Genomic DNA, 10,392 nt, shown 5'->3' on the forward strand with positions numbered 1-10,392 from the left:
ATGGGGAGTTTGTGAACTTAAAAAATAAAGCTGATGCCAGACCCTCAACTCTTGTAATCAGAGCTGAGTGATTTGTGGCAGCTGAACACTGGCATACAGAGAATGGAAAAGTAAGAGCTGGTAGTTATCTGTGCAGAGCTTTTTAATTCATTTGGCCATCACATACAGCCTAGCGCCATGTGGCTTGTCTACGCCTTCTTTCTCATTTAAGTAAGAATTTAGGAAACCAGTGCCCTGCTCTCCTCTTGATGTAGAACCACGTAGATTAATGTTTTGAGCTGCTGTTTCTTAATTCATCAATCTTACAGCCATACGACACAGTACAAACAGTCCATTATACAATGGAAAAAACCCTGTATTTCAAGGTAGAGTACCCTATGAATAAAATACCAATTTTTCATAGCGGATATGCTCTTTTCTGAAATATAAACCATGTGCACTACATTGAAATACACTATAGTGTATTGTGAAATGCATACATTAATTGCTGAATCTATAACACTGAATATGTATATACATCACACCCAAGATATTTATACAATATAATAAGTCTTAGATGTATAACATAATGAATTCTGTACAAAATAAACTGTAAGTTAAGACAATGAAAGAGAACTTTTATATCTGTGTAATTTGTATGCTGATTAAGTTATTCAAGCCTCCATTTTCATCTTTAAATATGCTCTTTAAAAAACCCCTTATTTTCTATAGGCAGATGTCTGAAATAAAGACTTCACTCTTCAGAAAAGAAGAAACTGAAAGACTGTGAAAGAAACAGATTCTGCTGAAGAAATAAACATAATGTTCATGTGGTTTTTGTTTTTTTGTTGTTTTTTTGTTTGTTTGTTTGTTTTGTTTGTTTGTTTGTTTTGTTTTGGTTTTGTTGTTTTTTTTTTTTAAATACCTGGCTATACCATTTTGCATTTATACTGGTCAGGGTGATATGCTGGTTGGGTTGAGGGTGATGTGCCCCTGCAGTGGGAACAGTCAGTCGGCAGAATCACCAGGATACAGATTGCTCATCTGCCTCCATGTTCAAAACAACAGAAATTCCCGGATTATGCAGTCCAAGAGTCTCACCCAACCTCCCCTGCAAATGCTGCTCCATCCCTCTCTTCCTGCAGTGATCCTTTCCCAGCACCAAACGTAAAAAGCAGATGAACATATTAAAGACCATTGTCTTGCAAGGAACAGTAAAGAGGGATGTTTGGATTTAAAGGAAAAGGAAACAAACTTAACTTGTCCCTTTAGCTCTCATCACAGGTCAGATTTCCGATTCAGTGTTCCGAATTTCCTTGTGTTCCTATTAGGATTAGAGTCTTAAAATTATTAAGTGACCACTGACCTCATCTCAAGAGCTACAGGAAAGTAGCTTGCTAATGCCAAAACAGGCAATTGAGCCCCAGTATTTAGGTTTTGCTCAGGGTCCTGAGGATGGTGGCAGAACCAGAAACACAGACTCCCCTTGAACCTCCTGGAGCAATCGCGCCTCCACAGACAACACAGCACAGGACACCAGTGCTCAGGAGGTGCCTCCATCCTCCTCCCGCTGGTTTCAGCTGCACCACGTCGGAGGTCTGGCTGTACAAACTCACTGCAAAGGTACAGGCTGCCTCTGTACTAATGGGAGCAATTTAACATCACCTGAATGATTTAATGATCACTATTGTCATTTCTAATGTATTGAAACGTGTTTTTATATAAAGTCAATTGGATGAATGGATTGAAAACTGTCATTTAGGAAGTACCTCAGAGAACTTAAACTTTAATGTGCTCTGGGCACAAATTCCAGTCGGTCACCACTTAGTATTCTCAACAGTAAAATAAGAAACATTTTCCGTAAATGACACTTTTTTGTACTGGCAGTTATATTCAGTCCTTATTTGACCATTACTATGACACCCTTCCCCTTTGCAGCATTTTATTAAAGAGATGCCAGTGGATCTATTCACACTGCAGTGCTCTCTCTAGTCAGTATAACTACAGGTATCAGACGATGAGCTTTTATGGAAAAATAGTCTACAGTTGTATTTTATACACATACAGATACGCACACACTCAACTGTTCAAAACTACCACAGGTATACATTTTAACTACCAGTCTGTGTGAAGTGTAATCAAAAATAATTACCTGCAGTCATTTGGAAAAAAAAAATAGCCTAATAAATAAACTTTTTTTTCTTCCAAAAAAGTGAGCCCTCAGGATTTGGCAGGCAAAAGGGCCGCATAGTAATATTTGTCACAAATTAAATAGGCCAAATCCTGAAGGCTGTCTCAGTTGTAACTCCCACTAGTCTTGTTAGAGCTGAACTGAGACAGGATGAGACACAGACAATTCCCAGTCAGGCCTGGAGCCTGAGAGGTTGGACATGTCCTCAGCATTACACAAAACTGGACCCTGCTGTTTCCAATCAGGAGTACCTCCAGCTGGTACCAAACAGAGCGAGTGATGGTGTTTAGAGTTTATATAACTGTTGACACACTGCATTACATAGTATTCATGAAGTTTAAGAGATTTTCTTCAGTGAAAATGGAGCCAGTGTGCAAAGTTACATAGTAGTTGTGCACCTTCCCAATATAGTCCTTATAGTATAACTTTTTTTTTTTTTTTTTTTTTTTTTTTTTTTAATTCGAGTGATCCATGTGGCCAGTGTCTGCAAAAGTTTGGTTACTGAGGGAAAAAAATTGAGCTGTCTTATTGAAAGAGGCAGCTTATTTACGAAATTAAAATGGGCTGGATGATGTTTTGAGACTCTTAAAGTGTATCACAGTGTTACTTGCTTCCAAAAACATACATATCAGTGTAAAGATTTATAAACCAGTGCAGATGAAGTCTTTTATCATACCTTCTGATGATCTTGGGTTAGTCTATTTAAAAATCAACGGTATAAAAATGATATAAAAACCAAGTAAGAAGCTCAAGATTTAGTGGAAATAAACAATGGATATTTTTCATCCTCCAATTTAAAACTATGGTAGGCAGAGCAGAATGCACATTCCTATGCCATGGTATTATCTGATTTCTTTTTTAATCAGTAGGATTTAAAAATGAAAAATCATCGGCCATATGAACAAAATTATGATCTTACTGAAATCTATAACTACTACAAAGCATTTTTTTTCAAATAGATCTATCTATATTATATTTATAATTTATGCATTCATTGCAAAGAATTATGTCATTTTATAATATGTTTACACTGATATCTTATCCGTTAGTTATTTCCTGTGCCCAAATAGCACACATGAAGGAGTTACAGTATGCTGCGAGTAAGATATAATCTTGGTCCCACTGGAATCATGACGACTTTAACTACAGTCAGGATTTCCTTGTATTCTGGGTACCACTGCTAGCCAAACCAAAGCCCCCACAGCAGTTGCACTGGCTGAAGTCTGACTCCAGCCAATGGCAAAGGGAACACACATACACACCAATACTTAACAATATTAAAAAGTTCTCCTGCTTATTGTTCCAGACTTCCTTTTTTCTGAGTACATGTGCCAGTGGAATTTATAGTGTCTGTATATTCAAGTGTATGAACTTATTAAAGTGAAGCTAATACTTTGTAGAATGGATTTTTGTATAAGTTTAGGTTTTTCTTTTTTACACACTTCCAGCTTAAAATGGAAAAAAAGTCCATTACAATGCATACCCATAGAAGGGATCTATACACTATGCGCACAATACTGACCAAAATACCAGATGAAATACAGAGTCTGGGCATAAGTCTAGAGTAGATTAATGCCAGACCTGACATAAGAACTGAAGTTTTTTCTACAGTTGAAGTTCATGGTCTATAATATTTGCAGTGATTTTCATCACAGAAAACATCAGCTGTCATGAAAGGTGCTTAAAAAAGAGAAGCATGAGTTAATTCCATCTTCTTTAAAAAGAACAAACAAGCAGAAATCCAGAAAGCCCATAATGAAAGCTTAATCTCCCAAAAAGCACAAAGAGGCATTATTGTTCATTATGAATTGGCAACTTATTAAAATATTCAAAAACATTGTAACATATGTAAACAGATGCCACTTACTATACTGCAGGCAATAAATCAACCTTTCACTTGAAGTAAAATATGCTTCCTTCCATGGAAAATTAATTTTGACAAGGTACTTCATTTTATTTCCAATAGATATATTAAGAGTGTGTTTTATTTTCACAATTTAATTCAATTTTGGTATATAGCAAATGGTCAGAGTCAAAACCCAGGCAGGCAAGCAAACCAAGTAAAGCCACCCGGCTAGTGAAAGGAAATAAAACTACAGACGGGAAGTCTCTTTCTAATCCAGTAAAGCCTTTGTTAATGTTTTCCCTTGGTTTGTATAAACTGGGTATAGCTATCTCTCTTAATCCCAGGTATAATAAATAATACCACTTATACTATGCTACATCTGCATGTAGCGTACATGCATACATATGGCATCATTACTAGTATCTAGCTGATAGCACTAAATTGGCTAATTTAAATGAAAATGTTGTGGGGATTATTTTTTTTTTTAAATCTAAATCACCAGTTCACTTCAAATCCCTGATTTACAAAGACAGGTTACAAGAATCTTTTTTCTGGGAGAGTTTAGCAAGGACTGAAGAGATTGCTACACAGCAGGATACAAAAAGCAAAATTAAGAACTTTATACAAAGCCAGAGGGTGCTAATTCCATTGACACCAGTTATTGAATAAAATGGGACAGCTAGGATCCCCACCTGCTCTACTATAAGCACAGAAGGGCGTTTTCAGCAGTTTTTCACTGAAGAGTAAAGACACACTGGTACTGCTATTGCCCCTCACCTCACAGAAGTCTGCCTGCAGAACAAGCGAAGGGGCCTGGACAAACAGGAAACGCAGAGGTGCTGAGCTCCCTTCAGCTCATAACCTTCCGAGCAGGGGAGGCGAAGGGGTTCAGCAGGGGCTGGCAGAAATCAGAGGTCACCCAAACACCACATCGCTGAAGATACCCACAGCAGCACTGTTAGCACCTTGTCTGCTGGCCACAGCAGATCTGTCCCACACCGGGGCCTGACTGATGACTCGAGGCGAGCCTGACTCAGGGGAGGGCTGTGGGTAGGACTGTGCCCAAGAAAGGAGACAGCAGACCATTGCTTATCTGACCGGGATCCATAGGATGACACTCAGTCTTCCTCACACATTACAAATCCACATGGTTGCTTTTCCTCACCTTGCTGAATCTCACTCTGGGATTTGCCATACATTTGTGCAAAAGCACCATTTTGGGTTGTCATTAATTAGCTAGTAAGTGCCCCATATAATGATGACACAGAAGAAAAAGATACAGTGTGTACACACACATACGTGCATTATGTGGCTCATTGTTTCTTGGTATTTGCTAGTGACAGTCTATACTGATGTTGTTTCAGTGCCCTGTAGGTCCCTGTGTGTAACACAAAAATGGCAACAGCCACTAAGGAGTCTAGCTCTGTTACATGGCAAGTTACTGAAGGGACATTTTGAAAACACTGCTCACACATGGCTCTGACAAAAGTCAGGCTCCAGTGAAAAAAAAAAAAAAAAAATCTAACTTTAGCATTGCTACATTGGCTCACAATAATGGCCATCTAATGCTGACATCCTACTGAAGTCTATAACCACAACAAGATGAATCAGCAAACGTCAAGAAAACTTAAAGCACGGGTTTGTGCAATAACATCTCTGTCAGATCAATGTGAAAAAAAATGTTTTCAGCCAATGCCAGAAAAATACAGGCTGTGGTTTAATACAGCAAATGTGGTTACTTTTTCAAAACTGCTCCATAATGTAAAAGCATGGACATATATCCAGTTGCTTAGGTACATGGTTACATAATTACTGGAAATAAATGCATAAAATGGCTCCTTTGTCTGGCATATTTGTAAATACTGTGCATGGTACCTGTGTTCACCCTCAGTTCAATGTGGCCCAGTGCAGAAGAGGGTTGATCAACTCCTTTCCTGGCTTTAAGCCATCTCTAATGCATCATTCTAACTTAGCAAATGGTTTAAAAGCACCAAAGAATGCATCACCAAAATATAGACTAGCAAAAGATTTCAGGCTTTTAGGGTCTGTGCCAGAAGCTGAGCACATAACTAAAGCCATTTAATTTGCTGCCCCACAGAAGCTGCATTCCTCTAGATAAGGTTTCTAAAAGCCAAAGTTTCTAAGGGCATTCCCTAATTTGGAGAGAGTTCATCTTATCTTGCTGCATTTCCTTCTGTTGACACCACCAGCAGAAAAGCATATGAAAATCGAAACATTGGCAGGGTACCTGCTCACAGGAGGGATGTAGTAACGAGCTATTTCAGGATGCCTGATTACTTTTCAAACGGAAAGATGCTGGTGCCTACCACGCCGAGAGCCGTGCGACTGCTCCACCTCCCGGCCCCTGGGGGGGCGGCAGATGGGGGTGCTGAGGGGGCCCTGCCTGCACCCCAGCGCGGGTGCGAGGTACATCACAAACCAGACAGCGGCAGCACCGGCGGAGAAAAAAGCTTTATAGCGAACCCAGAAGCCTCATGCACGGGTGAAGATTTTGCACATCAGTAACAGATTATAAATCAGCCAGCCCTTAACAAGTTTATCCCACACCCAGGAGCCACAGCGGCATTCCCAAAACCACTGCTTCCACTTTAAACTAAGCTTCATTTAAATAAGGACACTTGACATAGTGTTTTCAAAGGCAAACAAAGATCAAAGCAAGGATTTCACTGTATGTTCAGCTGTTATTTGACTTTGCTACCTTTTTTTTACTGGGGCTTACTTTGTTCTGCTCTTGGCCATTGTAACTCATGAAGATGTTTAGTATTTTAAAATGAAATGCTTGTGATCTGAGCCAGTGGGGTGTGTCCCAATGGTCCAAATAATCAAAGTATGGTTTTGTCAATATAATATAGTCTGTAAGTCAACTAGCTCCGTCGACTTGCCAGAAGCTGATACTGTCCCTACCTAGAGACATACAAGTGCGTGGGGCTGCCTTCTGCCTTCATTTTCTGCCACTTTTAAATATGAAAATTCTGAAATTACTTCATACAAGCCCTCAGAGCCATTCAGTCTGGTCATAAATTTGGACTGATTCTTGAAATTAATCACCTGCTGCTTATGTTCAGAGTCTAGTTTTTTAGCAAGGATTCAGGACTCTTCTACAACAGAAGTTCCCCTCTCCTTAGGACCTGAGCTACACTCTAGCAAACAACACTCCTCATATTAAAAATTCAAGCCAGAAGATGGGTCACGTTGAGAAGAAGCCTAGTATGACTCACATTTAAATGTCTTATATCTGCAGATTACCTAGATATTAAGTATTTCTTCAGTTAAATAACTGGCAATTTTCATGGATTAAAGAAAAAAAATATTTCTACCATCTGTCTTGGAAATCCCTTTCGTGAAAGGTAACAAGTAGCACTACATGAGCATTTTTTTTTTCCTGCCAGGAAATTAAAAATAGAGGCTAGAGACACTGAGGTAGCCACCTCAGTACAGAAGTTGGGAATAGTTGACATTTTCTCAGTAACAGCATCACATACGCTGTAAATGATACATCATGCAATTACCTGCATGGTGTAAAAAGAGAAAACAGAAGAATCCATTAACAGCTTCTTTCATTTTTTCATGAATGGGGCAAATGTGTTAGAAGTGTGCCAGATCTCCTAACTACTTAAAACTATATGCTTATTACTGAATCTATTTCTGCCTGGTTTAATCTTTTTTAACACCACTTTTATATACTAAACCGGGCTTGTCTTGCCTTTGAGGCTTAGTTTGGCTTTGTAGTTAGTGAAAAAAAGAAATAATCTCACAAACAAAAAAATGTTGCAGTTGTCTTCCTACACTGCAGTAGACAAGAGAAAGGCAGCAGTAATGGACCCGTCTGCTGCTTAAGGGGGAAGAAGAGTGCACAGACAGGGAGAAATACAGCAGGTACCAGAGATTTGTCTTCCCGAACAGTGTTAACAACTGTCACTAGTTCGGATTGAGAATGTGGCCCCAGTAAAAAGCTACTAAGGTTTTTCAAACATTCTTTGGCATTTACATGCATTTTGACATCTCTTACAGTATCCAAATACCTTTAACAAATTTTTTTAAGCAGGAAGAAGGCTAAATCTTCCTGCAAACTAACAGGGCTTGTGTTCCCAGGTGCCACTGGGTAACATTCTTCAAAGCATCATAAATGATTTATGACCTTGACCTATCAGTCAGGCAGCAGGACTAAGTCACATTTGCAGGTTTTTTGCTTAAGCATCACAGGAAGAAAAGCTTATCAGAACCACAATGACAGATATCCATCACTTACTTTGCCACCCATACTGAGAAGCATCTGGTTCAACTATTTCGTTATTGAGCGATATTAGCTTTGTTCTCTTTCCAGCAAAAGAGGGCACTTGTCCATATACTTAAATTAGAAAACACATGCTCTGTCATTTCTATTGTAGTCATAACTTAGTGATCCATTAAATATGAACCAGTTCACTGAACAGAGAAACTAAAATGATGAACAAACCCCCAAATTAGTAAAAAAAAAAAAAAAACAACCAAAAAAAACCGCCCTGGGCAACAGCTTTTTATTTTTAACTCCCATCTAAATGGATGCATCCAACATCCAATTAGTTTCAAAACCATGCATCTGCTTCCTCCTCCTCTTTTCTTTCTCCTTTGGAATGGGGATGTCTTTCCAAAGCCTGGAAAAGCTACTTAGCACTGGTGAGACCACATCTGGAGTACTGTTTCAGTTCTGGATGCCCCACTATGAGAAAGAGACATATCAGAGCAGGTCTAGTGAATGGCCACTAAGATGATTAAGGGATTTGCAGCATCTGACACATGAGGTGAGGCTGAGAGAGCTAGCACTGTTCAGCCTTGAGAAGTCTCAGTCTCTCAGGGGCAATCTTAACGATGTTTGTAAGTGTCTACTGGGAAGGAATAAAGACGATGGAGCCAGATTATTCTCCATGCCTTTCAGTGAAAGGACAAAAGGCAAAGTTCACTAATTGAAATACAGAAAAAAAAACCCCTGATACGTGGGTGTATCACAGATGGGGCAGAACTATGCTTTGCTGTGTCCCCACTGAACAAAATACACTTCAGGCAACGAAGAACTAGGAGTAACCCAAACTACAGAAGGAAAACCATAATTACATGAGCCTCAGCTAACATTACCTGCTATATATCTTGGTAGCTATTAATATTTAACTGTGCAACAAGTGCTTAGTTAGAGGGTGTTTTGTGCACTGGATTCTGGGCAAGGAACAAAACACAATTTAAGATTTGTTTCCTGAATTACCATCCAGTAGTAATAGGCATCGTATAGACAGGTACAGAGACAAGAAATCTCATGGGAGCTAGGGACTAAAGGCAATGCTGAGCCAAAGCTCAGTACATCCCACAGCATGCCAGACTTGTCTGCATGCAAAGGGGGTTTTTAAGGTTACCTACACAGTGATTCTGGCTAGGTCAAGGCTATGTAAACATGTAGGTGAAAATCCTATTCATGGAGGTGCTAGGTAAGACTAAATGCCTTTAAAGACGTGCATTATGTTTTAATATGTTTGAAAAAATGTCTAAGTCACAGAGGCAATGCACAAGCATACAGTAGGGTGGAAAGAGGAAAACAGTAAAGCAGCAGGACTCAGTGCTAGCCAAATGGCTCCACACTTTTTTTAAGTGCAATGCTAGTTCAGCATCTACTGAAACATCTGTCTGAGGAGGGATCTAACAAAGGATGGTGTTTTGGAAGCCAGAGGAGCATGGAATTATGACGGCCTGAATACAACAGCTCTAAATAAAGCTGGCAGGACTTGTTTCAGCTCCCACAACTGCTCAAGGTGAAGGTACCATGGATAACATCCTATACTGCCCATCCCTTAGGGAATGCTGCATGCAGAACTCTCAAGTTGATATGGCCTACTTTTGACAGTGGCTTCCATAAAATGCTTTCTCTTCTCCCTCTGTAGATACACACCACTGCCCAAGGGAGCAGAGCCCTGGCTGGCCACAAACCATCTGTCTTCTCTCGGCCACAGATTTTACAGCAACAACAGAGCAGGACCCAGATCAGACTGCACTGCTTGGTTGGTTCCTCATGGCATGTTCCAACCGACTGTCTGATTTAAGATGTTTCAAAAGGGGCTATTTTTAGAGACATGTATTATATACTTCGCACATTTGCCTCCTACAGAGGCCGCCCACATTTGGTGCTTCACTGACCCTGTTCTAATGTTGGAAAGCACCTTGGATGTCCCTCCCTCCTTTGGTGTAATTTCAGGATAAATTAGAGGAGATGATGTATAGTGATTTTTTGGCATTCCTTTGTCAAATACATACCATCTGAGTCTAGAGATGCAATGTGCCATTGACAGAGTATCTTCTGTGGGGTTCCTGCTTTTGTGCATGCCGTATTCAG

The sequence above is a fragment of the Tyto alba genome, unplaced genomic scaffold (assembly GCF_018691265.1).
Source record: "Tyto alba isolate M040663 unplaced genomic scaffold, T.alba_DEE_v4.0 Super-Scaffold_44, whole genome shotgun sequence".
NCBI lineage: Eukaryota > Metazoa > Chordata > Aves > Strigiformes > Tytonidae > Tyto > Tyto alba.